Source organism: Bombina bombina, chromosome 2 (assembly GCF_027579735.1).
Source record: "Bombina bombina isolate aBomBom1 chromosome 2, aBomBom1.pri, whole genome shotgun sequence".
NCBI classification, from domain to species: domain Eukaryota; kingdom Metazoa; phylum Chordata; class Amphibia; order Anura; family Bombinatoridae; genus Bombina; species Bombina bombina.
The window spans coordinates 49,633,730-49,661,313 of record NC_069500.1 but is presented as its reverse complement, the minus strand read 5'-3'; positions in this window follow the sequence as shown (position 1 = coordinate 49,661,313).

Sequence of the window (27,584 nt, the reverse complement as noted above, 5' to 3'; positions counted from 1 at the left end):
CAAGCGGCAAGATGTCCTCAACGAATCTGGCAGAAGTTGTCCTCCAGACGGGCAGCATTCTTCTCCCAATGACGTCTTGTTGCTGAATGAATATCATTTTAAGTGACGTCATCCAAGATGGCGTCCCTTCGATTCCCAATCGAAATTAAGGTAGAAAAAATCCTATTGGCTGATGCAATCAGCCAATAGGATTGAGCTGGCATTCTATTGGCTGTTCCAATCAACCAATAGAATGCAAGCTCAATCCTATTGGCTGATTGGATCAGCCAATATGATTGAAGTTCAATCCTATTGGCTGATTGCATTGATAAGTGATATACTCAGAGAAGTATTTAAGTATTTAATTAAATGTGTTATACACAAAAGTACACTTAAAAAGATAAGCTGTACAATTTAAAACATAAGCTGAACGCGTTTCGCAAGATCCACTTGCTTCCTCAAGCAGCATAAACATAAAGTGGTCAGGCTGCAATATAAATACACATGCCCTAAAGCTCATTATTCACAAAATCACTACAGGTGATTAGTAATAAAACACATCATATGTAGCAACCACCTACCCCCTTTCAAGAAAAATCCATACTCAATGACGATTCAAAAGTGTGTGTGTTCTCATAATGATCTGATAATGGCTATTTGAAAACCAGATACCGCCCACATACACGCAGCCAAATGGACAGCATAACTCACCATAGAGAGCAAGATGGACGCTCCCAGATGATGTCAGAGAAAAACGAAAACAATCCCCACTCTCTAACACGATCGAGCCAAACAGCAAGTTTGCGCAAGACTTTCCCCAACATTGCACAAGCAGTTCTGGTGAACTTCTTGTGCAATGCTGCTAGCAGGGGGTGTCAATCAGCCCGATCATATAGGATTGATGTCCGCAGCCTCAGAGGCTGGGAACTAGTTAAGAAACAGTGGTCTTAAGACTGCTGCTTCATAACTGCTCTTTCCGGCGGGCCTAAAGGCTTGCTGGAGACAGGGGCATCATGGGCCGTTTGTCAATTGATAAATCGGCCCCTTCATCTCCACTTCATGTTGAATTCCACAGAGTGTCATAAAGAATTTCTCCACTTAATAAACACATAAATAGAAAATGTATGGTTTTTTGGCCTTAATTCTTTGAGAGGAGGTCCTTAAGCCCTCAGGATGGTCATTGTAGAAGTTAGTTCAAGATGTTTTAACTGGTTTTAGAGGTGCTTAGTTGATTGTTTTATTTGCCAAACATTCCCATTCACATAGGAGCAAAGCCTTGTAACATAATTTAAGTCATAAATAAACTGAAAACCTGAAAAAATTTAAATTAATTTTTATACTAAACTTAGTAACTATATGGCTTATTTATTTAGTAAACTGTATTGCTTGTAAATAGATACAAATAAATTATCTTTGACAAATCTTTTACAATATCTACCTTTTTTTGAGAGGAGTTATAATTAAGCTGGGTATACTAAGTAGTTGTGATTATATTTATTATTTTCATAAAGTTTTTATAGGACTCAATGTACTAAGCCATGTAAGCTGCTTATAAGTCCTTGTGGGGATATTCTTGCGAAACTGCTTTCCGCAAAGCAACAATTAATGGTCACAAGTTTGCTGTTTCTTAAACTCTCCGCCACTTCTGAGATGGGTATAGAAATCACCCTGTACTTTTCACACCAATCATATGAGAGAAGGGGTTAGCATTAAAAAAATAATGATACAGTATATCTGGCCAACGGACTACAGTGTCCGTTGTTCATACACCATACATTCAAGTTTAGAACCTAGTCCGCACCTGCCTTAGTACATGGGACCCTTAAGGTTTACGGGGAATTGCTATTTTGTAAAACACAAAATCTCTATCACATTAATATTTTAGCTCAATGGTACGTGTCCAAGAAAATAACTTTCCTGTAATATATCACGCTGATTCCAAAATACTAGACAATTTTCTGAATCAAATATATGTAAAGCTATCCCAATATGTACATTATAGCTTGCATGCCTTATCAGTAGGGATGTAGCTATATACCTCTATGGCACTATGGGCTAGGGCACCACATCCATATCTCCAGAAGGAAATATATAAAATAAAAACTGTCCAAAGAAGGGCTATTAAAATGGTTAATGGTCTAAAATATACAACAAAGAAATACTCTATGATCTAAATATCTATAGTTTTAAGAAGAGAATGGAAAGAAGTGACATGATAGAAACTTTCAAATATATAAAGGGATTTAATAAAGTGGAAGCTGAAATCATTTTCCACAAAAAAAGCCAAATAAAGGGGTCATAATATTAAGTTAGTGGGTAACAGATTCAGGAGAAATGTGACAAGGCATCTTTTACAGAAAGGGTGGTGGATTCATGAAATAAACTTCCAATGGAGGTGGTAAACATAAAGACTTTTCGTCCTTGACCTCTCCTGATTCTTCACATTTCTTTACGACTGCTTGAATATCACATCTTGAGTATCCAGTTTGTTTGCTGATTTACTTTTGAGAGTGGCCTCTCTGGTGCAAAAGTATTATTTATGCCTGTCACAATCTGTGATCTTTGGCATTTTGAATGTAATGATGTGATTAAAAGTTGGTCTTATTAGCAAGCTTCCAATGAATTAAACTCATATCACATGTGTATGTAATGCTCAAGCATGCCTTGCACAAACCTGGTATAATAGACCTTTTTCACAGCAGTCATTTTGACATAAAATAGTAGGACAGATACAGGTGTTAGCAATGACATTAATTAGGGTTCCATTCTATTTAGGTTTACGAGAGCCAGGTTCCTAATATTGCTCAAGTGTAAGGGGAAGTCACACAAAATACTAGCCTATAGAAGTATTTTTTCTGATTTCTTTCTGTTTTTAATACTGCATACAAATATCCTGTATTTTCTGGATGTATTCTTATATAGAGACTGATAAATATTTATACATGGTCATTATACCATTGCTAAAACAACAAATCTAATGGTGGCCTAAGACTTTTGCACAGTACTATACATATATATATATATATATATATATATATATATATATATATATAAATATATATTTTTTTTTAATTGTTGAGGAACAATATATAGAGATATGGGGGCCTATCTATCAAGCTCCGGATAGAGCTTGAGGCCCTATCCGGTTATGAAGCAGCAGAAGACCGCTACTCCATGAGCAGGCGAACAGACATTGCCGCAATTCAAACCGATCAAGTACGATCAGGTTGATTGACAACCCCTGCTGGTGGCCGATTGGCCAGTGATTCTGCAGGGGACGGCGTTGCACCAGCAGCTGGTGCAATGCTGAATACGGAGATCGTATTGCTTTCCGTATTCAGCGAGGTCTGGCGGACCTGATCCGCACTGTCGGATCAGGTCCACCAGACGTTGATAATTAGAGGCCATGGATACAGCAACATGCCGAGAATTGTAAGCAATAGCATGGATGTTAATTATTAACTATATTAACATCCCCGTAGCTATTGCTTACATTTTGGCAGTGCTTATATTACATTTTTTAAAAATAAAAACTGGAATTAAACAAAAGCTGTGATAAACAGCAGCTATATAATGACATAACTAACTATGTGCACATGCGTGAAAGCTGAATTTGTAAGAAACACTCCTTCACGAAAATTAGTGCTTCAGTGCTGCAGCGTGATTGGTGTATAGGATTGAATGTATAATCACTGAATCCAGCCTACAATTATGTGCGGCCGTTTGAGCCAATAGCTATATAAATGAGAATATAAAAAACAGTAAGTTTATTTAAATGTGTTTAACTTGTACTTTCTGATGGTGTAATTTTTTAGATATCTGAAAAAAATAAATATTCTTATTCCTTTAAGAAATAAAGAAAATAGTTTGCTTTCCAAATTTTTATTATATCAAAATAAAAGAAGGATGAAGTGAAAATCAATATTTGGTATGCCTACCCTTAGCGGCCAGTTGTACCTCTATACAATGAGGCATAGGGGCATATTTATCAAGCTCCGCTCTCGCCGGAAACACAAGTTAAACACCGCTGCTCCATAACCCACCTGCCTGCTCTGAGGTGGCGGACAAACATCGCCAGAAATCAACCCGATCAAATAAGATTGGGTTGATTGACACCCCCTGCTAGCGGCCGATTGGCTGCAAATCTGCAGGGGGCGGCATTGCACCAGCAGTTCACAAGAACTGCTGATGCAATGATAAATGCCGACAGCGTATGCTGTCAGCATTTATCTATGTGCAGCGGACATGATCCAATATCAGATCACATGCCCGCTAGTACAATGATAATTTGGCCCCATAGTGTTTTTATAGTTTGCTGTCATCATTTGTATCATTTTTTTATGGTTCCATATCTTAATAAGAATCTCTATGAGTTCTCTTTTAGTGGTAGGAACAGTTTTACAAATTTCTCTTTTCATGCACTTCCAAATATTCTCAATTATATGTGGCAAAATCCCTGGCCAATTAAACACTGCAACATTATTGTCATCCTAAAACTTGCCTATGACCTTTTCTTTATGGCAGGATGCGCCATCGTGCAGTGTCCTATTTTGAGTGCAGAGATCTTGAATTCTTATGTCATTTATAGGTGTAGTGAAACAATGTCGACCGCAAGGGCCCCTTTTGTTTTAGGTTCAAATCAAATCGAGCCTTATATGACAAATCAGCTGTCCCTACATTGTGTAGTTCTGATAATTCTGAGAATATAATATACAAGTAATCAATAATATGACATCATTTAAAGGGATCTTTTGTTGAAAAGGATACCTATGTAGGCTCAGGAACTGCTGATTGGTGGCTGCACATATATGCCTCATGTTATTGGATCACCCAAGGATACTAAAAGAATGAAGCAAATTAGATAATAGAAGTAAATTGGAACGTTGTGTAAAATTTAATGGTCTATGTGAATCATGAAAGAAAAAAATTGATTTCTTGTCCCTTTAAAGTAATTTAAACAGTAAAATGAAATTAGCAAAAACAGTAAAATGAAATTAGCAAAAACTTACCTGTGAAATAAAAAAAAGTAAGATTAAACTATAAATAACCTAACATAACCATTCTAATAAAATAAAAAGAATACCAACTAAAAAACCTAAATTACAAATTTAAATAAACCTAGTACCACAAAAAAATTTTAAAAATCTAACGTTACAAAAAATTAAAAAACACTAAGATTACAAATAAAAAAAACTAAAGTATCCAAAATAATAAAAATTACACCTAATCTAAAAACCCTATAAAAAACAAAAAGCCCCCCAAATAAAAACACCCCCTAACCTTACAATAAACTATCAATAGCCCTTAAAATGGCCTTTTGTTGGCGATTGGGCTACGTTAAACAGCTATTATACATTAAAAAAATACAAAGTTCCCCCTAAAAGTAAAAAAACCCCACCCAACCAAACCCCCAAAATAAAAAAAACATGTCTATAAAAAATCCTAAACTACCCATTGCCCATAAAGTGCTATTTGTATGGGCATTTAGCTATTGTACTGCCCTTAATAGGCCATTAAGCTCTTTTAATGCCTATTCCGACCAAAAAAAACAAAAAAACTAGCACTAACACCGGACAATCTACTCACAGTTTCTGTAGCGAGAAGTCTTCAACCAGGCGGCATCTTCTATCTTCATCCCGGTGTCGCAGAGCTGTTGAAGCGCAGAGAATCATCGCCAGTGGCGCAGACATCCAGCGTGGAGGATCCTCTTCATACAGTCACTGCCATACACTGAAGCTTGAATGTAAGGTACTCATTTTAATATGAGATACCTTGCATTCCTATTGGCTAACATTTTTAAATCAGCCAATAGGATGAGAGCTACTGAAATCCTATTGGCTGATTTAAAGAACCAATTTAAAGAGCAGTAAAAGAGCTGAATGCCCTTTAAAGGGCAATGCTCATACAAATGCCCCTTTTGGGGTAAAGGGTAGCTTGGAATTTTTTATTTTGGGGAGTTGGTTGGGTGGGTGGGTGTATGTTTTTACTTTTATGTAGGACTTTGTAATTTTTTAATGTAAAAGAACTGTTTAACTTAGGGCAATGCCCTACAAAAGGCCATTTTAAGGGCTATTGGTAGTTTATTGTTAGGCTAGGGGGTGTTTTTTTGAGGGGGGGCATTTTTGTTTTTATAGGGCTATTAGAATTTTTATTATTTTGGATAATTTTGTTTTTTATTTTTTGTAATCAGTGTTTTTTATTTTTCGTAATTTTAGCGTTTTTTTTGTAAAATTAGATTTTTTTATTTTTTGTAGTTTTAGGTTTATTTAAATTTGTAACTTAGGTTTTTTAATTGGTAGTTTTTCTATTTTAATTGAATAGTTATGTTAGGTTAATTTACAGTTTAATCTTAAGGTTTTTTATTTTTATTTCACAGGTAAGTTTTATTTATTTTAAGATAGTTATATTGTAACTTTTAATTTAAAGTTAGGGGGTGCTAGGTTTAGGGGTTTATAGATTTATTTAGTGTTGTATGATGTGGGGGGTGGCGGTTTAGGTGTCAATAGGTTTATTTTATTAGTTACGATGGGGGGCTGGCGGTTTAGGGGTTAATAGGTTTAGTTTATTAGTTGCAATGTGGGGGGCTGGAGGTTTAGGGGTTAATACTTTATTATAGTGTTGGCGATGTGGGGGGCTGGTGGTTTAGGGGGTTACTATATTTATTTAGTGTTGGCGATGTGGGGGGTCAGCGGTTTTCGGGTTAATAGGTTTATTTTAGTTTCAGCGATGTGGGTGGCAGATTAGGGGTTAATAGGTTGAGTATAGTATTTGTGATGCGGGAGGGTGGCGGTTAAGGGTTTAATAGGTAGTTTATGGGTGTTAGTGTACTTTGTGCAAAAAGAGAAGAGAGTGATGGCACTACTAGTGTATAGTTATAGTAGGGATGGGCCTAAACTTATTTCCGATTGGCCTTATACAGGATGTGAATTAGCCCAGAGGTGCTGTGTATTAAGCATATATTTCAACACAAGCAACTACAAGATAGTACAGAAGAATACACCTTAGCACTCAAATCCCACACTAAAGTTGTGTAATAATTATAGGTAGGTATACGTCAACAAAAACAATATACAAATTATAAACTCTATTGGGTATATTTAAAAAGGGGATACATTTAAAAACAACTAGAAAAGGTAAGGTCTGATTGTAAGATGCTAACACACCAGGTAGCCACATGTGTTTTATAAATTAGGTCAAAATGATGTGGGGTAAACAAAGAGACCTAAAATAGGGGTCTCCCTTACTAGATTGTGGTACGGCTTGGAGGAGAAGAAAAGCTTGGCAATAAAATTCCCAAGTTATGTAGGTGCTTGGTGCAAACAGTTAATATTGTGGTGTTCAGACAATCGATTATACAGCCATTCAAATAATGGCAGAGCTGCTGAGCATTAAAGTAGTAATATGTTATGTAACTTAAAATATCTATACACCCATTCATTGCTCTTAGATAGTTTGCAATTTAGAATCCTATGTAACCCTACATCAATCTTGGTGTAAGATATTTGAAGAATTACTCTATTACAGATGTATTGTTTAGGTTGTTGACCATTTAGTAATTATTACTATGTTAGATATTCAAAAGTCTATTTTGTATTGGACACACTGGAACCTAGTAATAACATATCTTTAGTTTGAACTAGTGCAAGTACTTGGCTGAATGGCTTAGTATATGGGTTTAGTTCTTAACACATTAGTTGTATATGTATATATTAATATAGTGCTTACAGTGACAGTCCACCATGGCAATTCAGTTTATATCATTGACACTGAGGCCTCTATTTATCAAGCCGTCAACCGCAAATACGCATCAATTCCACAGCATATTTCTGGCGAGGCTGATTCGCCATAGTTATCAAGCCCTACAGACCGGCAAAAGAAGAAATTAGTGACGTAACATACGATCTGCCGGACTCAGTCCGACACAGATTGATGCTTACTTCACTCCAGATGTTCCGAATGCAAGTTCGGCACAATCTGACTACTTTTGATATTTATCAAAGAAGAACCAGGTACGCTCGGCACTATTCCGGCCCAACGTACCTGGTTTTCTATCCGCCGCCCTAGAGGCGGCAGATCCCATAGGAATCAATGGGAGTCTGACAGCAGCGAAAGCTTATGTTCGCTGCTGCCCGATATCCCATTGATTACTATGGGAAGTGTCTGCACCTAACACCCTAACATGTACCCAGAGTCTAAACACCCCTAATCTGCCCCCCCTACACCGCTGCCACCTATATTATATGTATTAACCCTTAAACCTCCGCTCCCGGACCCTGCCGCAACTAAATAAAATGTTAAACCCCTAAACCGCTGCTCTCGGACCCCGCCACCCCCTACATTAAAGTTATTAACACCTATCCTGCCCCCCCTACACCTCCGCCACCTACATTAAAGTTATTAACCCCTATCCTGCCCCCCTACACTGCCACCACCTACATTAAAGTTATTAACCCCTATCCTGCCCCCTACACCGCCACCACTATATTAAAGTTATTAACCCCTAAACCTAAGTCTAACCCTAACCCTAACACCCCCCTAACTTAAATATTATTTAAATTAATCTAAATAAAATTAACTTTTATTAACTAAATTATTCCTATTTAAAACTGCCAATAGAATGCAAGGTCAATCCGATTGGCTGATTGCATCAGCCAATAGGATTTTTCCTACCTTAATTCCGATTGGCTGATAGAATTCTATCAGCCATTCGGAATTCAAGGGATGCCATCTTGGATGACGTCATTTAAAGGAACCGTCATTCAGTGTTAGGACGTCGATGGAAGAAGATGGCTCCGCATCGGCTGGATTGAAGATAGACCCACTCCGGATGGAAGAAGATAGAAGATGCCGCCTGGATGAAGCCTTCTGCCAGTCTGGATGTCCTCTTCTGCCCGGATAGGATGAAGACTTCTGCCTGTCTGGAGGTCCACTTGTGCCCGGCTGGGTGAAGACGTCTCAAGGTAGGGTGATCTTCAGGGGGTTAGTATTAGGTTTTTTTAAGGGGGGGTTGGGTGGGTTTTAGACTAGGGTTGGGTGTGTGGGTGGTGGGTTTTAATGTTGGGGGGTTGTATTTCTTTATTTACAGGTAAAAGAGCTGATTACTTTGGGGCAATGTCCCGCAAAAGGCCCTTTTAAGGGCTATTTGTAATTTAGTATTGGGTAGGGAATTTTATTATTTGGGGGGATTTTTTTTTTTATTAGGGGGCTTAGATTAGGTGTAATTAGTTTAAAATTCTAGTAATTTTTTTATTTTCTGTAATTTAGTGGGGGGTTTTTTGTACGTTAGTTGATTTTAGTAAATTGTAATTAGTTTTATTTAATTGTAGTTAATTTATGTAATTTATTTAATGATAGTGTAGTATTAGGTGTAATTGTAACTTAGGTTAGGTTTTATTTTACAGGTAATGTTGTCTTTATTTTAGCTAGGTAGTTATTAAATAGTTAATAACTATTTAATAACTATTGTACCTAGTTAAAATAAATACAAAGTTGCCTGTAAAATAAAAATAAATCCTAAAATAGCTACAATGTAATTATTAATTATATTGTAGCTATCTTAGGGTTTATTTTATAGGTAAGTATTTAGTTTTAAATAGGAATTATTTAGTTAATAATAGTAATATTTATTTAGATTTAATTTAATTATATTTAAGTTAGAGGGTGTTAGGGTTAGGGTTAGACTTAGGTTTAGGAGTTAATTACTTTATTATAGTGGCGATGGTGTGGGGGAAGGACAGGATAGGGGTTAATATGTATAATGTAGGTGGCGGTGGACTCCGGGAGCGGTGGTTTAGGGGTTAAAAAATGTATTTAGTTGCGGTGGGGTCCAGGATCGGCAGGATAGGGGTTAATAACTTTATGTAGGTGGCGGCAGTATAGGGGGTGGCAGATTAGGGGTTAATATGTATAATGTAGGTGGTGGCGGGGTCCAGGAGTGGCGGTTTAGGGGTTAATATATTTATTATAGTTGTGGCGGGGTCCAGGAGCGGCAGTTTAAGGGTTAATAACTTTATTTAGGTGCGGGGGGCTCCGGGAGCGGCGGTATAGGGGTAAAACAGTATAGTATAGTGTGGGTGCTTAGTGGCAGGCTAGCAAGAAAGTTGCAAATAAGCTGATGAGCAGCGAGATCGATGACTGTTAGTTAACAACAGTCCGCTGCTCATAGCACCGTACTTGGTGCGCTGCTTTTTGACAGCTTTCTTGATAAATTTGGCGAACGTATTCAGGTCCGCGGCGGCGATGTTAGGCGAGCTTAGGCGAGCATATTGGGGCCGTCGAATGCAGGTAAGTAGACAGATTGATAAATAGAGGCCTGAGTTTGTCTTTCTAAATGCCCCTGTGGTTATTCTTGGTACTATTGTGACTACTGTGATTTTATTGGCTTGTAAGTACCTGGTGATCTTTATGTTTATCTGCCAACAACAATATCTGGCATGGGGTTTTAGTTTAGGTTTAGCAATTTTTTAAAAAAAATTTTTTTAGCAAAAGAGCTTTATCAATGAAAAACTTTTCAAGGCACCTTTTATAGTATATATATATTTACTTTAATTTTAGTTTAGGGTATTTTGGATGCAAAAGAGATAATCACTTCAAATAGAGCATTGTATGACAATTTTTAGAGTAGGATTTAGTGTTAGTATAGTGTTTTTAGGGGTGGGCTTTTTTTTTAAAAAAAAAAAAGGTGACTTTAGTTTTAGGATAGGCTTACTGATTAGTTTTTTAATCTTTTGGTAATTATTTTCTCATTTTTTATTTTTTTATGTAACTTAGGGGGTCTTAGATTAGATGTCTGTGGGTATAGCTGTTAAGAGGTTAGGGGGTATTTTGTGATGGTGGTGTGGCATTTAGGGGGTTATTAAGTTGGGAGCAGTTTGCAGTGTGGGTATTGGCAGTTAGGGGGGTTAAAAGGTTAGGGAAAGTTTGCGACGGGGGAGTGGTGGTTTAGGGGTTAAGTAGTGTAGGGCTTATTGCAGTGGGGTATTGGCAGTTTAGGGGTTAAAAAGTTAAGGTTAATAGCAATAGGGTTATGGCAGATTAGGGGTTAATAGTGTAGCAGGGCTAGGTTGCTCTGGGGGTGAGGGTGCATAAGAGTTTAATAGTTTAGAAGAGCATTATTTGTATATACAATGTATTAATGATATGCATTTTCTTGTTTAATCGATATTTTAATTACTGTATTGCATTTATGCTCTTTTTTAATAAACAATAATATTTATTTTTCATTAGAAAATTATGTTACATAAGTCAGTAGCTACAAGTTTTATCTTTGAATAACTGCATTTGTTGAACTTTGCAAAGTTAAACATTATGCAGTTATGTAAAACTATAAAGTCACCACACTGTTTTTTATAACATATTTATGTAACGAAAAATAAACATTATTTTTTAACAAAAAAGAACTCAAAAAACAACAGCTATTTAAATTCAATACAATAATTAAAACAATATGCATTATACAAGAAAATGCATATACATGAAACATTATATATACATGCATCGACATAGGTCCTATCGTTTTAATAGAAAGGTTTTACTTTTTTTAATTTTATTAATAAGTTAGATCGCAGGCATGACGTAGAGAAAGGGGTTTGGTGAGAGATTGCTGGGCGTTCCACTGGGTAACCTGTATTTTAATGGGGAATCATTGGCAGTAGTGCAGGTTTTTAGTCATATTTGTCTCGCAAACATTTCAGTGGCTAGATTTTCCTGTGTGAGGCAGGTAGTGTTGATTTAGTAAAAGTAAAGTTAGGTATTCCTACACAGAATCCTCTTTTTGTTTAAGTCTGTGTTGTGTAGGAACACTTCAAATACAGCACCCCTCCCCCAACTGATTGTACCGACGAGTGTCAGTGGACTTTTGCTGAAGCCCCAATTCCTATTATATCCTACGGCAGATGAATCATCATTCGTGGACAATTTGCCGTTCAGTCCCCTTTTTTGGAATATATTTACAGACTGACACATTGTGAGCCTGGCAGTTTCTCATTGGTCTGTCAATGTTTTAAATATCTGGGCCTAATAGAGAAACTGATCTGGTTCAAGTCAAATACTGGTTATTTAATGTTCAGGATTGACAATTGTAGAAAATGTTTTCACTTGATAAGATACAGGAAATGTGTATTAAAACATATGGAATGGAAGCTTCATGACCCACTGGATTTACAGTTAGATTTTAAAATAATGTAACTTGGTAAGTCTTGAATTATATGTCCTTTACATTTTAGCAGATAAATATAAATATTAAAGTACTATATGTAAAATGTAAAAGAACTATGCTGCCTCTAATTGCTAGTAAATGGAACAAAAACACATAGTGCTATTGTTATGTATAAACTTGTTTCATATCTGACACAAAAAAGGCATTTAGATTGAAGAGCAAAAAAAAGGCTTTCTGTTATTATAGTATTCACAATATGCATTATAGCAAATTCTGAGCAAATTCTGAGCTTGAAAGGATCATAACAGCCAACATTGAAATGCATATGAGTCTATTTCAATTCTGAATAATAGCATTTTTGCAATATACATGTATTAACACAAATGCTTCTAGTAAAAGCTATCAGTGTTACAGTGACAATGTTTACTGCGCACAGGTGTGGGCAGCATATGCAGATATGCTATAATGCTTGCATTAAAATATTGTTCCTGCTCATACTGAAAAGGGGATATGTATGTGTTTTCTAATCAGTGGTCTTGATTCATACAAGTTCATATTTAGACAAGATAATATCTGAAACATATTGAGATCCATTTTACCTATCTTTTTTAGCCTATTGCCAGTGGATATTCCTGCCATTAAAATATATAGTTTTAAAAAAACAATTTCAGAGTAGTAGCAGTGTAAACAGATATAGAAAGAAACAATATAATAAAAACAAATGTATCTTTATGCGCACTGATTAAAGAATATATAAGCCAAGATTTAGTAAGGGCCAGATGGATAAGGTTTGTTCCTACGAACCTGTTTGCCCTGCATCATGGCCAACAGGCAGCAATAAGTTACCTTGATTTAACACTGCACACTGCTTGTGCAATGTCACCCTTTGCTCGCACGCAAGCAGGGGCTGTCAATCACCCCAGTCTGACTTGTCTAGGGTGATTGCAAACCTCCGAATCAGAGGTGCGAATATAGGTTAAGAAGCAGCTTCTTAACTATCGGCTGCAGACTTGCTCGTATGAGCCTGCACCGAAGCTCTCTAAAGCTACATCATACATCTTCCCCATAGACCCAATATCGACCATAAATCTTCCAAAATGTCTTCTTTGTCTGGAATTGTTGTCACCCATCCAGGAAAATAAATATGGAAAATAAGGAAAAATATAGTATAATAATTATATGATAGAGAAGAAGTCTTGTGCTATTTAAATATTACTTACATCCTTGAAAGCTGTAATCCTAGCTTTTGGTAATGACAGCAGGTGTTAAAGATGTTTTTCCCAGTGTCAGAAAGCTTTCCTTGATTTCACAATCAATGAAATAAAAATAATGTAAGAACATTAGGTCAGTGGAGAATGAAATTGCTTTACAAGGGGATCTACAAAATTAGAAGAATGGGCAGGTAAATGGAAAATGAGATTTAATACTAGAAATGCAAGGTTCTATAGTTTGGAAGTAAAAATAAGCAGACAACCTATTATTTAAATGGAACTAGACTTAGCAAAACAGAGGAGGAAAGAGATTTGAGAGTAGTAACAGATAACAAGCTATAGATGAGTGCTCAATGCAGGACAGCAACTTCAAAGTCTAATTTCTATTATATATTAAAAGAAGCATTTATGCAAGGGAAGAAAGCATAATGCTGTCACTATTTAAATCTCTGGTAAGACCTAACCTTGAATATGGATTGCAGTTCTAGGGACCAATCTAAAAAAAAAGAGACATGGCAGACTAAAAAGTTCAGAGAAGGGCCACAAAGCTAATAAGGGTAATGAAGAAGCTATGTGGAGAGGTTCGCCAAACTGGGTCTGTTTTCTCTAGAAAAAAGGGGTTTGAGAGGTGACATGATTATTATTATTAGTATTATACTTTATTTATGAAGCCCCAACAGTACTGTCCATGGGTAAAATTCACTTAAATAAAACAATGATGTAAACTTTGTAAGAGACAGGACAATATTTAAGGAATGCATACAGGAGGAATTGGGAGACTTATTCCAATGGTAACTTACAATCTAGAAAGGTAGGAGGTTGGGAAACAGGAGGTGAGGACTGCAAGAGTAAAAAAGAAGTTTATACAGAGTTAGATGAGGGAAATATTAGGTAAGTGGAATTAATGTATTACTGAGTTGAGTGGTAGGCTTCTCTGAACAAAAAAGTCTTCAGGGAGCATTTAAAAGAAGAATTATTAGGGTAAACCTGACAGCACGAGGGGGAGTATTCCAGAGGGTAGGTGCTGCACGACAGAAGTCCTGTTGTCTAGCATGAGAAGAGGTGATTTTCAAAGATGTAAGGAGCAGGTCATTGTTGGATCTTAGTGGGCGGGCTGGAGTATACTAGTTGATTAGAGAGGAAAGGTAGAGGGGAGTGGCGTTGGTGAGAGCTTTGCATGTAAGGGTGAGGATTTTAAATTTAATTCTGCTGTGAATGGGGAGCCAATTAAGGGACTCACAGAGAGGTGTAGCAGATACAGAGCAACAGGAAAGGTCGATTAGCCTGGCAGAGGCATTTAGGATGGATTGAAGGGGGAAGAGGCGGGAAAGAGGAAAGCCAGTAAGTAGGTTATTGTAGTACAGTTTCAAAAAAAGGAGATCTGTTGACTCAGTGATAATTGCTGGAAAGAAGAAGCGCATCCACGCATGCACGAAAAACGTCAGGCGTTCTTTACTGTGACCCCATGTACTTTGACTTGTTTGGATTACTATAATAAAACAAGTTTTTCCAGCAATTATCACTGAGTCAACAGATCTCCTTTTTTTGAAACTATAGCGGTGGGATATACCGCACATTGATCTGTTGCCCTCTTTGCCGAACTCACGCTGACTTCCGGGTTTGTCCCGTCACACTACCCACAGTGCACCTAGCGACGTCACGGGTTGTGCATGAGAAACACCATGCTACCAGAGCCAGATCTCCAAGCACACCAAGAAGGACTCACACGCTGCACCCCCACGGAAGGGTTTCAACACCAGTCCGAGGAGAAGTACAGCAGTGTGCCCAGGCACCCCACCAAGACTTGTGGAGGGTAAGAGTTTCCGGACATTTCTACAGTGACTGTATACGTTACATAGACTCTGCACTTCATACCCGTGACATCTAGGTTGGAGCGGTATGCACAGCTATTTGATATGATTGAAAATGCAAACCTGGAATAGACGTTAGTGATTTACTTGAATTACACATTGACCGCAGTCCCTTACAGCACGGACTTCATTGGGACTGGACTCCCTGGATTTATTTGGGTGATATATTTATACTGCTATAACACCCTTTGGGAATATACTTTCTGAACACTTCTCCTGCTTTTTGAAATTGTGACGTTATTGTAGTAGTCAAGTCAGGAAATACGTGAGTGGATTATTTGCTTTGTCAGAAGTCGGTGTAGTGCTAGAGGGGGGATTAGAAGTAGCTCAGTCTTGGATATGTTAATCTTTAGGTGATGAGAGGCCATCCAGGAAGAAATGCCAGATAAGCAGTCACTGATATGAGAAAGGACAGAGGGAGAGAGAGCATGGGTAGAGAGGTAGAACTGGGTGTCATCAGCATAGAGGTGATATTTGAAGCCATTACTGTTGATAAGTTTACCCAGTGAAGAAGTATAAATGGAGAAGAGTAAAGGACACAGAACAAATCCTTGAGGTACTCCAACAGACAGAGGCATTGAAGAGGAGGTGTCAACAGCAAATGACACAGAAAAAGTCCTGTGAGAAAGATAAGAGTGGATCCAAGAAAGAGCAGTGTCACAGAGGCCAAAAGAGCTAAGGGTCTGTAGGAGGAGGGGATGGTCAACTGTGTCAAATGCAGCTGAGATGTCAAGTAAGATAAGTGAAGAGTAGTGGCCATTACTTTTAGCAGCAAGAAGATTGTTAGTAACATTGGTAACATAGTAACATAGTAACATTGTAACATAGTAGATGAGGTTGAAAAAAGACCAAAGTCCATCAAGATCAACCTACACAAATCTAATATACTTACAAAAAAGCTCCAGTTAAGCTTACATTTATCCCACTAAATGGAGAACAATTTAATACAAGCAATCATATCCATTAACTCTGTTTCTAGCCAGAAATATATCCAAATTTTAAATGTATCTAGGGTATTGCCATTCACTACCTTCTTTGGTAAAGAGTTCCACAATTTTAGTACAGTGAAAAAAACGTTTTTGTTGCAGGAGATTAAATCTCCTTTCCTCCAACCTTAAATTGTGACCTCTTGTCACAAACAATTTCCTTGGACTAAACAGAGCTTCTGCCATCTCTGTATATGGGCCTTGAATATATTTATATAAAGTAATCATGTCACCTCTCCGGTAAGTGCAGTCTCAGTTGAGTGCTTGGGGCAGAATACAGATTGCATGGGGTGAAGCTCTGTTTATTCCAAGAAAATTGTTTGTGACAAGAGCTCACAATTTACGGCTGGAGGAAAGGAGATTAAATCTCCTGCAACGTAAATGTTTTTTCACTGTAAGAGCATTAACTTACGGAACTCATTATCTATGGAGGTAGTAAATTCCAGTACCTTAGATACATTTAAAACATTTTTAGATACATTTCGGGATAGTAACAGAAATCAGGGATATGATTGCTTGTTTTAAATGGGTCACCTTTTTAATGGGCTTAATTTAAGCTCAACTTGGTATAAGTATATTAAGATTTGTATAGCTTGAACTTGATACACTTTTGTCTTTTTTTTCAGCCTCATCTACTAACATACAGAGTGAATACAATAATTTAAAAATGGGGCAGTGTTCTATATAGATACTATATGGACATCTCGGAACTCTTGCACAATGATAATAGTTTCAAAATTTGTCTCCCATTTTAAACACATACTATTGAAATTCCCACTTCATATTTGCGACATATTTCCCCAATGATAACTTCAGATAGACAGGTCACTGAATAAATGTAGCTTTTTCTTTGAAGTGTCCCATGATATATTGAAAGGTAAACAAATTATTAAATGCAGATAAAAAATTAATGCAGATAAAAAATTATTAAAACTGCAACACTTAGTACACACTTTTGCAAAATAAGTTGTGGTAAATATTATTTTATTAAATGTGTTCTATTGAATCTAGACCAATGGTGCATAATGCTGGTTTGTAGACCAAATCTAAATTTGCTCCTTTCCTGTAATGAAGAAAGAAAAGAAGAGGAAAGGAAAATATAAGAAAAGGAAGGAAGGAAGGAAAGAAAGAAAGAAAGAAACCTCTCTCTTAGCACCGGAAGATTTCCTCATCTCTTAAACACACACTAGTCACACCTATCCTCAAAAAACCTTCTCTTTCAACCTTCCCATCCAACTACCACAGTATTTCCCTACTCCTTCCATTTTTATTTTCTTGGTTCTAGACAGGAGAGGAGCAAATGTAGATTTGGTATATGTACCAGCATCATGTATCTTTGGTTTAGATTTAATAAAACTCATTTATGAAACTAATATTTACCACAACTTATTTGCCTCAAAACTACTTGAAAAGGTAGTATATACAGGTTTATCTTATTTCCTCACATTAAGCTCTCTCCTTGACCCACTGCAATCTGGTTTTCGCCCGCAACACTCCACAGAAACAGCAATCATCAAGGTTACTAATGACATTGAAAGGTCACTTCTCTCTGATAATCCTTCTTTATCTGTTTGCCGCCCTTTGATACTGCTGTCTGTCTCCAATACAATCCATAATGAATGCCTTTACCAGGCTGATCTTCCTTACACGTCACTCTTCTTCTGTTACACCTCTCTGCCAGTCCCATCACCAACTTCCTGTAGCCTCCAGTATTAAACACAAAATTCTTACTGTGACATTCAAGGCCCTCAGTGGCACTGCTGCCCCCCTTATATCGCAGACCTTGGGGCGGAATTATCAAGGGCCGAATGGCCCCTGATCCCCATTAAGGCTCGCCGGAAACAGCAGTTAAAAAGCAGCGGTCTTAAAAGCAGAGGACAACAATTAACCTGATCCTATACGATCAGGTTGATTGACACCCCCTGCTAGCGGCCGATTTGCCACGAATCTGCAGGGTGCAGCATTGCACAAGCGGTTCACCAGAACTGCTTTTGTTATGATTAATACCGACAGCGATGTCTGTCGGACATGATCCACTGAGCAGATCATGTTGGACAGACTGTTGATAAATTGGCCCCCTTATCTCAAGATATTTTCCCTCCCATCCCCTTCACTCTACTTATGACCTTCTCCTCTCTTGTTACCACCTCACATTCTCGTCTAGAAGACTTCTCCAGAATGGCCCCTATTTTTCTCCACAAGACTCTCTCCTAGATGTGAAAGTTTCAAGTGCTCTTTAAATACTCTACTGTTCAGGGATGCATACAATATACACTAATCTTCTCTAATCTCAGTCCACCCTCCTTTGTTATCCCTGTAAACCCCTTAGCATGTAAGCCTACGAGCCCAGCTGGGAGTAGATGACCTTAAGGAGAGTTGATTTAAAACAGTGCAACTCTTGACAAGGCCTGCTACCCACTTGCTCCCTATAACTGTTACCTTGTATACTTTTTAAATAAGAAAGTAAGAGAGAGAGAGAAAGAGAGAGAGAAAGAGAGAAAGAAAGAAAAAGAAAGAAAGAAGAATAGAAAGAAGGGGGATGAAAGATTCACGCTATTGAACAAGTCTAAAGGAGATTGAAAACATAAGAAAAAAATATATAAATTAACAAATAAGTTGCATAATTATATTTAAACACAATGCAAGAATAGCAATTTTACTATCATAAAAACGTCTTATTCTATTGATATTTAAGGCTAAATCTACCTTCCACAAAAGAGAAAAACTGGCTTCTCTTATCAGCTTATGAACAGAACTCTGTGTTTCTGAAATCATTGTTAGCTCTATTTGTTATCGCATAGAATTTTCTAACAATAGCTCCCTAATATTTACTTGCAATTCCACATTATACTGCTGTGTGGCACCACTGCACTTTATATAAATAAACTGTATTCTTCAAAGCTTCAAAAGTTAATTTCTACTAAGAAGTAAAAACATTTTATATCTATAGTGCTAAATAAACTTACAGTATTAAAATATGTTTTTTTTTTGCTTAAAAAAGTAATATAATATTGTAGGATATATTTTGGTATTTGATGGGATAACTATAGTGTTTTGTAGAAAGTAAAATGTCAAATTTTATTTATAAAAGAAACCTTTTTTTTTAAAATGTTTCTTATACATTCAGTTAAGGTTGTTGATTTATGATTTACTAAAAATTGTTTCCAGTTACAGATATGTGATATATTTCCCTTGCATTATTACCAATATTGGAATATTGTCAAAGAAAATGTTAAATAATGTAGTTTTTTTAATACTATAAAAAGGCAAGAAATTAACAAATGTTATTATCTATACGAGTTATACCGAAACCATGGTTAGTTGATCCCCCCAAAAAATAAATTAAAATATTTGTTTTTTCCTGAGCGAATCACAAATATTATGCATCACAAATATATAAACTATAACAATGTCACTATAACAGCTGCTCTCTTGCAATATTTAGAGGTTAATTTGAGGTACATTTAAAAAGGCAGTGAAGTCATAATTAGACATTCATGATTCAGACAGAACATATAATTTTAAACAAATTTCCAGTTAACTTATATTTTTTAATGTGCTTCCTTCTCTTGTTATCCTTTGTTGAAGGGTTTATCTACGTAAGCTCAGGAGCAGCAATATTGCTGGCTGTATATATATATATATGCCTATTGTTATTGGCTCACCCCATGGGTTCAGTTAGCAACCATTAGTGCATTCCTGCTCCTTCAAAAAAGGATACCAAGAGAATGAAGCTAATTTGATAATAGAAGTAAACTGGAAAATTGTTTAAAATTGTATGTGCTATCTAAATCGTGAAATAAAAAATGTGGGTTTCCTGTCCCTTTAAGGATGTGATGAATGTAAAGATGCAGGTAATCTAAAGATTTTGGGGCATATTTATGATTGTACGAGCGGACATGATCCAATGTAGTGGATCATGTCCGCTGCACATCGATAAATGCCGACAGCATACACTCTCGGCATTTATCATTGCACCAGCAGTTCTTGTGAACTGCTGGTGCAATACCGCCCCCCTGCAGATTTGCGGTCAATTGGCCGCTAGCAGGGGTATCAATCAACCTGATCGTAATCAGTTGATTTCTGTCGATTTCTGTCTGCCGTCTCATAGCAGGCGGGCAGGTTATGGAGCAGCGGTCTTTAAATCGCTGCTTCATAACTTCTGTTTCTATAAGGAGCTTGATAAATATGCCCCATAGAAACAATATTCAGTTCCCAAAATATTGTTCAATAAAAATATAATATATTTATTAAAACATAAAGGTACTCTTCATTAAAACCAAGTGTCAAAATCTGCTCATAATTTTGCTTGCCGATTTAACAAGATGTGGACCCTATTCAAAACAATCATGCCCATAAATTGAATTACAATATAAATTCACTCCTGACTTATTTTACCTATTTTGCGTCCATACAAATCCAAAGGGACAGTTTACTTGAACATTTTTATTGTTTAAAAATATAGATAATCCATTTATTACCCTAATTATTAATAATGCGCTAAGATAAGAGGCAGCCTTCAAGGGCTTATAAATAAGTATATAAGTCTACCTAGGTTTTGCTTTCAACAAAGAATACCAAGAAGGGTTTGAGGATAAAAGGGAATAATTCAGTCTTTCATTAGAAATTTTCGAAAACTTCTTTTTTCGAATATTCTTTGCCCATGATATTTGTTATTCATCTCATTTTAAACAAAACAAATATTGACCATTAGTGGAACATTTACATTTATTTTCGTTGAACAAATGAAAATGTTCCTTTGTAAAATACTGACCTTTAGCACGCTAGAGATCCACGCAAATACTGATCCTTTTTGCTTGGTGGCTCCTAGGGCCTGCACCAAAGGACCTTCTAATAGGAGGCATAACAAGGACAGTGCTCTGAGAAGAAGAGGATGGGACTAAAGTGACTCTACAGTGCACAAAAGGTAAGTATGTTAACTATTTAAAGGAAACAAATGAATCCTGACAAATTCATCATTATTAATTTGTTTTCTTTAATGTTTATGATACAATAATTCTGATATTCGTTTATTGGAAACAAGACAAATATCCACGTTTTGTTAACAAATGTGCATTGTTGGACAAAAATAGAAAACTATACACCTTGGGACAGATTACAAGTAGAGCACTAATTAATGCTCCCGCTCCCACTTACAACGTTGCATGCACGTTTATTGCATTTCCCCATAGAAGTCAATGGAGAAAAAATAGTGGGGAAAAACCACCCCACTCTGGCGCAAACCCGATCGCATTTTTTCATGTGTGCTAACCTGACAAGAAAATATGAATATTTCACATTCCAATGTTCTTCACATACAAGAATACGTTATATTTATTCATAAATACATATTTCTGTATATATATATATATATGATGTTTTATTGTACACTATACCATATATATATAAAGTTCCAAAGAAGACTGCACTCACCAGCCTTTTTGAAAAGTAAAAAATAATTTTTAATTAAACATAGTAAACACAAGGGGAAATGGCATGATGTTTCCGTGCTGTAGGTGTACTAGCACCTTTCTCAAATGTTCCCAGATGAAAAAGACAAGAGTCTCAATGTCAGTGCATCCTCAGATTGATGCCCCAAAGGAAATATTGTATATACAGATATATTTAGAAAGAAATATCTGCTAGAAAGAACATTTCTTTCTAAGTGACGAACATAGAGATATAGGGGCCTATCTATCAAGCTCCGAATGGAGCTTGATGCCCCGTGCAGGCTCGCCAGAAACAGCAGTTATGAAGCAGCGGTCACAAAGACCGCTGCTCCATAACCTGTCCGCCTGCTCTGAGCAGGTGGACAGACATCGCCGGGAATCAACCCGATCGAGTGCGATCGGGTTGATTGACACCCCCTGCTGGCGGCCCATTGCAGGGGTGCAATGCTGAATACTGCGAGCGTACTGCTCGCTGTATTCAGCGAGGTCTGGCGGACCTGATCCGCACTGTCAGATCAGGTCCGCCAGACTTTCTTAAATAGGGGCCATATTATGGAAATTAATGTACACTTTCTTAAAAAGAATTATAACTTATATAAAGACATTTCGAGACACAAAATCAGCATGGTTTTACTTCAGGGAGATCAGCAAAGCATTTGACACAAACTGTATCTCCTTGTTCTAGACTCAAAAATTGTTATCTGGGTAGAATGCTGGCTTAAGGATAGAAAACAGAGTGTCTTAGTAAATGGAGTACATTCAACAGAGGGGAAACTTTCTAGTGGTGTTCCTCATGGGTCAGTTCTAGGGCCTGTTTTGTTTAACATATTAATCAGCGATATCAGTGAAGGGCTAGAGAGGAAAGTATGTCTTTAATAAGTAGATACTTGGAGGGGTGGACCAAATAAGAAGTGATAACAAAAATTTAAAACAGAGGATTGGATAAATGACTGGGATCTAAAGTTTAATAAATGCAAAATTGTGCATGTAGGAACAATGTAATATTGCAGCAACTAAGTCTAGCAGAATGCTTGCTTGAATTGGTAGAGGTATTTGCAGCAGAAATAATAAAGTTCTAATGCCACTTTACAGATCATTAGAAAGGCCTCTTCTTAAGTATTGTGTGCAGTTCTGGAAGCCACATCTCTAGAAGGATATAAACAAGCTGGAATCTGTGCAAAGGAGGGCTACAAAGACAATACATGGTCCACTCCTAATGAACTAAATATGTATAGCTTAGAGGAGAGAAGGGAAAGAGGTGATATGATAGAAGCTTTCAAATATATTAAGAGGCTTAGTAAAGCTGAGGAGGTGAATATTTTCGATTAAAAGCAAAATTCAAGAAAAAGGGGTCCTGATCTCAAGCTGAAGGGTAGTAGATTCAGGAGTAATTTGAGGAAGCACTTCTTTACAGAAAGGGTGATTGATTCATGGAATAAACTTTCAGAGAAAGGTGGCAATGACAAACACTGTGGGGGGACTTCAAGAATGCCTGGGATAAGCAAAAGGTTATCCTACAAACTAAACAATTTTATACTTTTAGAAAATATTGGGCAGATTTATTGGGCTTATGGCTCTTATCTGCCATCAAAATCTATGTTTCTATGCAAAGTATTTCTATATAAAAAACACATTAAAATATATTAAAATTGAATACAAATTATATTGCATAATTCAAGGTATATGACTGGAAAGTGCTAAAAAAATGTGTGTGTATGTGTATACATGTGTCTTTAAGTGCTTATATGTGTATATATATGTATGTGCACACATATATAGAGATATAAAAACACACATATATAGACAAGAACACACATATATAGACAAGTATACTTACACATACTTAGACATATATATATATATATATAAATATATACATTGGAGCCCTTTCCAATCAAACACTTTTCCATAAACCATATCCATTTTTAACCCTTTTTATCAATGTTTAAACACTGTGGTGGAGTTCATGAATTCCTGGGATAAGCATACAGCTATCCTACGAGCTAGATACATTTATATGATTAGAAAATATTGAGCAGACTTGTTCTTATCTGCCCTCAAAATCTATGTTTCTTTGAATGTAAAGTATTTCTATAAAAAAACACAAAACATATCAAATTGAATAACAATTATATTGCATATTTCAAGGTTTTTGACTAGGAAGGGCTCAAAATGTGTGTGTGTATATATATATATATATATATATATATATATATATATATATATATATATATATATATATATATATATATATATATATATATATATATATATATGTGTGTATGTGTATTTTTGTGCTTATATGTGTTTATATGTAGCTGCACATATATATAGAAATATATAGATATAAAACACAAATACACACTTATACATATATATAGACATATATAGACATGTATACTGTACATACACATATTTAGACTTGCACAGTAAAAAAAAAAGACAGACTGTTAAAATTTGGAGGAAGTACTCAGGCGCCAGCTGACGGAGGCTAGGTGTGGTTAAAATACGATTTATTACAATAAATTACAATATATTACAATTTAATACAATATATCTCATGGATCCATGATTCAGTACAGTACAAAATAAATAAAAACCATGAACAATAAAACAATGTTGATAATCTAAAAACAATAAAAATGAGTCTGGTGTGTACAGTTCACAAAGCAATCTCCTCAATAGGGTTGAGTGAGGTCAGAGATCTACTCCAGTAGATTGAAGGGTTGTGTCCAAGAAATACACCCAAACAGAAATGTCAAACTAAAATGTGTCCTAGGTAGAAAAAATCTTGAAAGTCCAAATACATCAAGTGGAGGGTGTCCACAAATGAAAAGGTGGCAAAAAATAGAAAGATGTGTGCTTGAAAGATAAAAATCCAAAAATTGAGTGTTCCTTTAAAAAATAGGTGTTTGAAAATGTGTACAAAAATTATATCCAAATGCTGCAAAATGTGAGCTGTGCACAAATGATAAATGATAAACAGTAGTTAGTCAGAGTCCAAAGTTTGTAACAAAGAATCAAATAGTCTAAGTAGTGGGTCTATCTATCCTTAATAGACCCTTAGCGTGAAAAAATAAAAAATATAAAAAATATAAAAATATGAAAAGCAAGTGGTGCAGTGTTAGACGACTAGCCTTAATCAAGGCTTGAGACAAGTGTCTCCTGAATGCGGGGGGTTCACTTCAAATAGGGGAAAAAAACAGCAGACAATTCCTGTGAAAAAAACAAACACAATGTGTAGCAGGTTCCAAATAATCAACCTCAATTGAAATTAGACTCACCAGTACAGGTCTACGCGTTTCGGCCCTTGTAGGCCTTTATCAAGACTCAGAGTCATGATAAAGGCCTACAAGGGCCGAAACGCGTAGACCTGTACTGGTGAGTCTAATTTCAATTGAGGTTGATTATTTGGAACCTGCTACACATTGTGTTTATTTGTTTTTTTCACAGGAATTGTCTGCTGTTTTTTCCCCCTATTTGAAGTGAACCCCCCGCATTCAGGAGACACTTGTCTCAAGCCTTGATTAAGGCTAGTCGTCTAACACTGCACCACTTGCTTTTCATATTTTTATATTTTTATATTTTTTTTTTTTCACGCTAAGGGTCTATTAAGGATAGATAGACCCACTACTTAGACTATTTGATTCTTTGTTACAAACTTTGGACTCTGACTAACTACTGTTTATCATTTATCATTTGTGTACAGATCACATTTTGCAGCATTTGGATATAATTTTTGTACACATTTTCAAACACCTATTTTTTAAAGGAACACTCAATTTTTGGATTTTTATCTTTCAAGCACACATCTTTCTATTTTTTGCCACCTTTTCATTTGTGGACACCCTCCACTTGATGTATTTGGACTTTCAAGATTTTTTCTACCTAGGACACATTTTAGTTTGACATTTCTGTTTGGGTGTATTTCTTGGACACAACCCTTCAATCTACTGGAGTAGATCTCTGACCTCACTCAACCCTATTGAGGAGATTGCTTTGTGAACTGTACACACCAGACTCATTTTTATTGTTTTTAGATTATCAACATTGTTTTATTGTTCATGGTTTTTATTTATTTTGTACTGTACTGAATCATGGATCCTTGAGATATATTGTAATAAATTGTAATATATTGTAATTTATTGTAATAAATCGTATTTTAACCACACCTAGCCTCTGTCAGCTGGCGCCTGAGTACTTCCTCCAATTTTAGTTCACTTTCGGTGAGAGCTAGGTTTCACCAACCTCAGGCATATAGGTGTACGCTGGCGCTTTGAGTAAAAACAACACTGTTTACAGACTGTTAAAATGTATCAAGGCTGTGTAGTTTATACCCTAGAGGACCATGGAATTTTCCTGAAACCAGGCACTAGGAGTCGGTGCTGGATTGCAATATATATATATATATGTATATATATATATATATATATATATATATATAAAAATATATACATATACATACATACATTGTAGCCCTTTCCAGTCAAACACTTATACCATATACCATATCCCTTTTTAACCCTTTTAAAACCTTTTTATCAATATTAAATACATTTTTGTTAAAAAGTTTATAAATTAGTGTTATATATATATATATATATATATATATATATATATATATATATATATATATATATATATGCAATATTATCAGAAATGTAAATTAGAGATACTCATAAAAAATAAAATAAAATCATAATTATAATTATTAATATTTTCTTTATAGTACCAAGAAACGGGTTCTACAAAATAAAAAAAATCTTTGCAGTATATTTTCACTACAGTTAGAAATCACTGACAGTTATACCAGCCCAGTTTTAAATGAATATGGTGTCTCCTCCTAAATAAGACTTTTTTTTTATCTGCAGAAAGAATGTTAAACTGTGTAATTATCAGAAGAAATGCTGAAACTGAAATGGGGCCTTTAACGTGTTTACTGTGCATGGCAAAAAAAAAAAAATCTTTTAGCCACTTTTCTTGTTTCAGAAGCGTCTTTACGTATTCTTAATTGTCTTCTAAATAGACCTTTCTATAACTGCACAAATTATAAATGACTCACAAAATTACTAGTATGGTTTGTGGTCGATAGATTCAATAGTGTGCCGAAAATAAAAGAATGCAATCTGTGAAAATAAAATGAAAGGGGAAAATAGTGTCATTAATAAAAGTTGAATCTTCAGTGCAGACATCTGGCTTATCTAAAACAGCGATGACTTAAACTGTTTTGTAAGAGTTAGGCTTATAGAGGGTGCAGAGGTTTATTCACTAAACTACTGTAATACAATTGCCCTACATTAAAAATCTAGTTAACACAGACAAAGATGAGCACGCTTGTGCCAATTTTCCTTACAAATTCTTTACTAATTAATTCAAACCATAAAATACAGGCTGACTGTTTTATTAACTCCTAAATATTTAAAATGAAAAATCTACTTTGTAAAGTGTAAAAGAAGTTAAACAAGCAACAAATCGATCAACTGATTATAGATATGCAGTTCATTACAATGCTTTTAGATATCAAAGTCTCAAGTGTGATGAAATTCCAAAATCTAGTAAGCCAATATTGGGCTAGATTACAAATGGAGCATTATTTATCGCTCCCGCTTATGCACTAACTCCGGTAGAAGTAAGTTTTCAACATGCGTTGGGCAGCGTGCATATTACAAGATGAAAGTAAAAGTTTTCACTCGCATACTAACTCGACGCATGCAAAAAGCCAAAGTAAGAACATAGTGACCGCGTTATATACCCCATATTGATTTAAATGGAAAAGTGGAAAAACACCCAACTCACATCTATGAAATATTAATATTTCACATAGCAGAATATGTTCTATTTATTCATAAAAACATATTTCTACATATATGTGATGGTATTTTGGTACATAAATGTCTAAACCTATATATATATATATATATATATATATA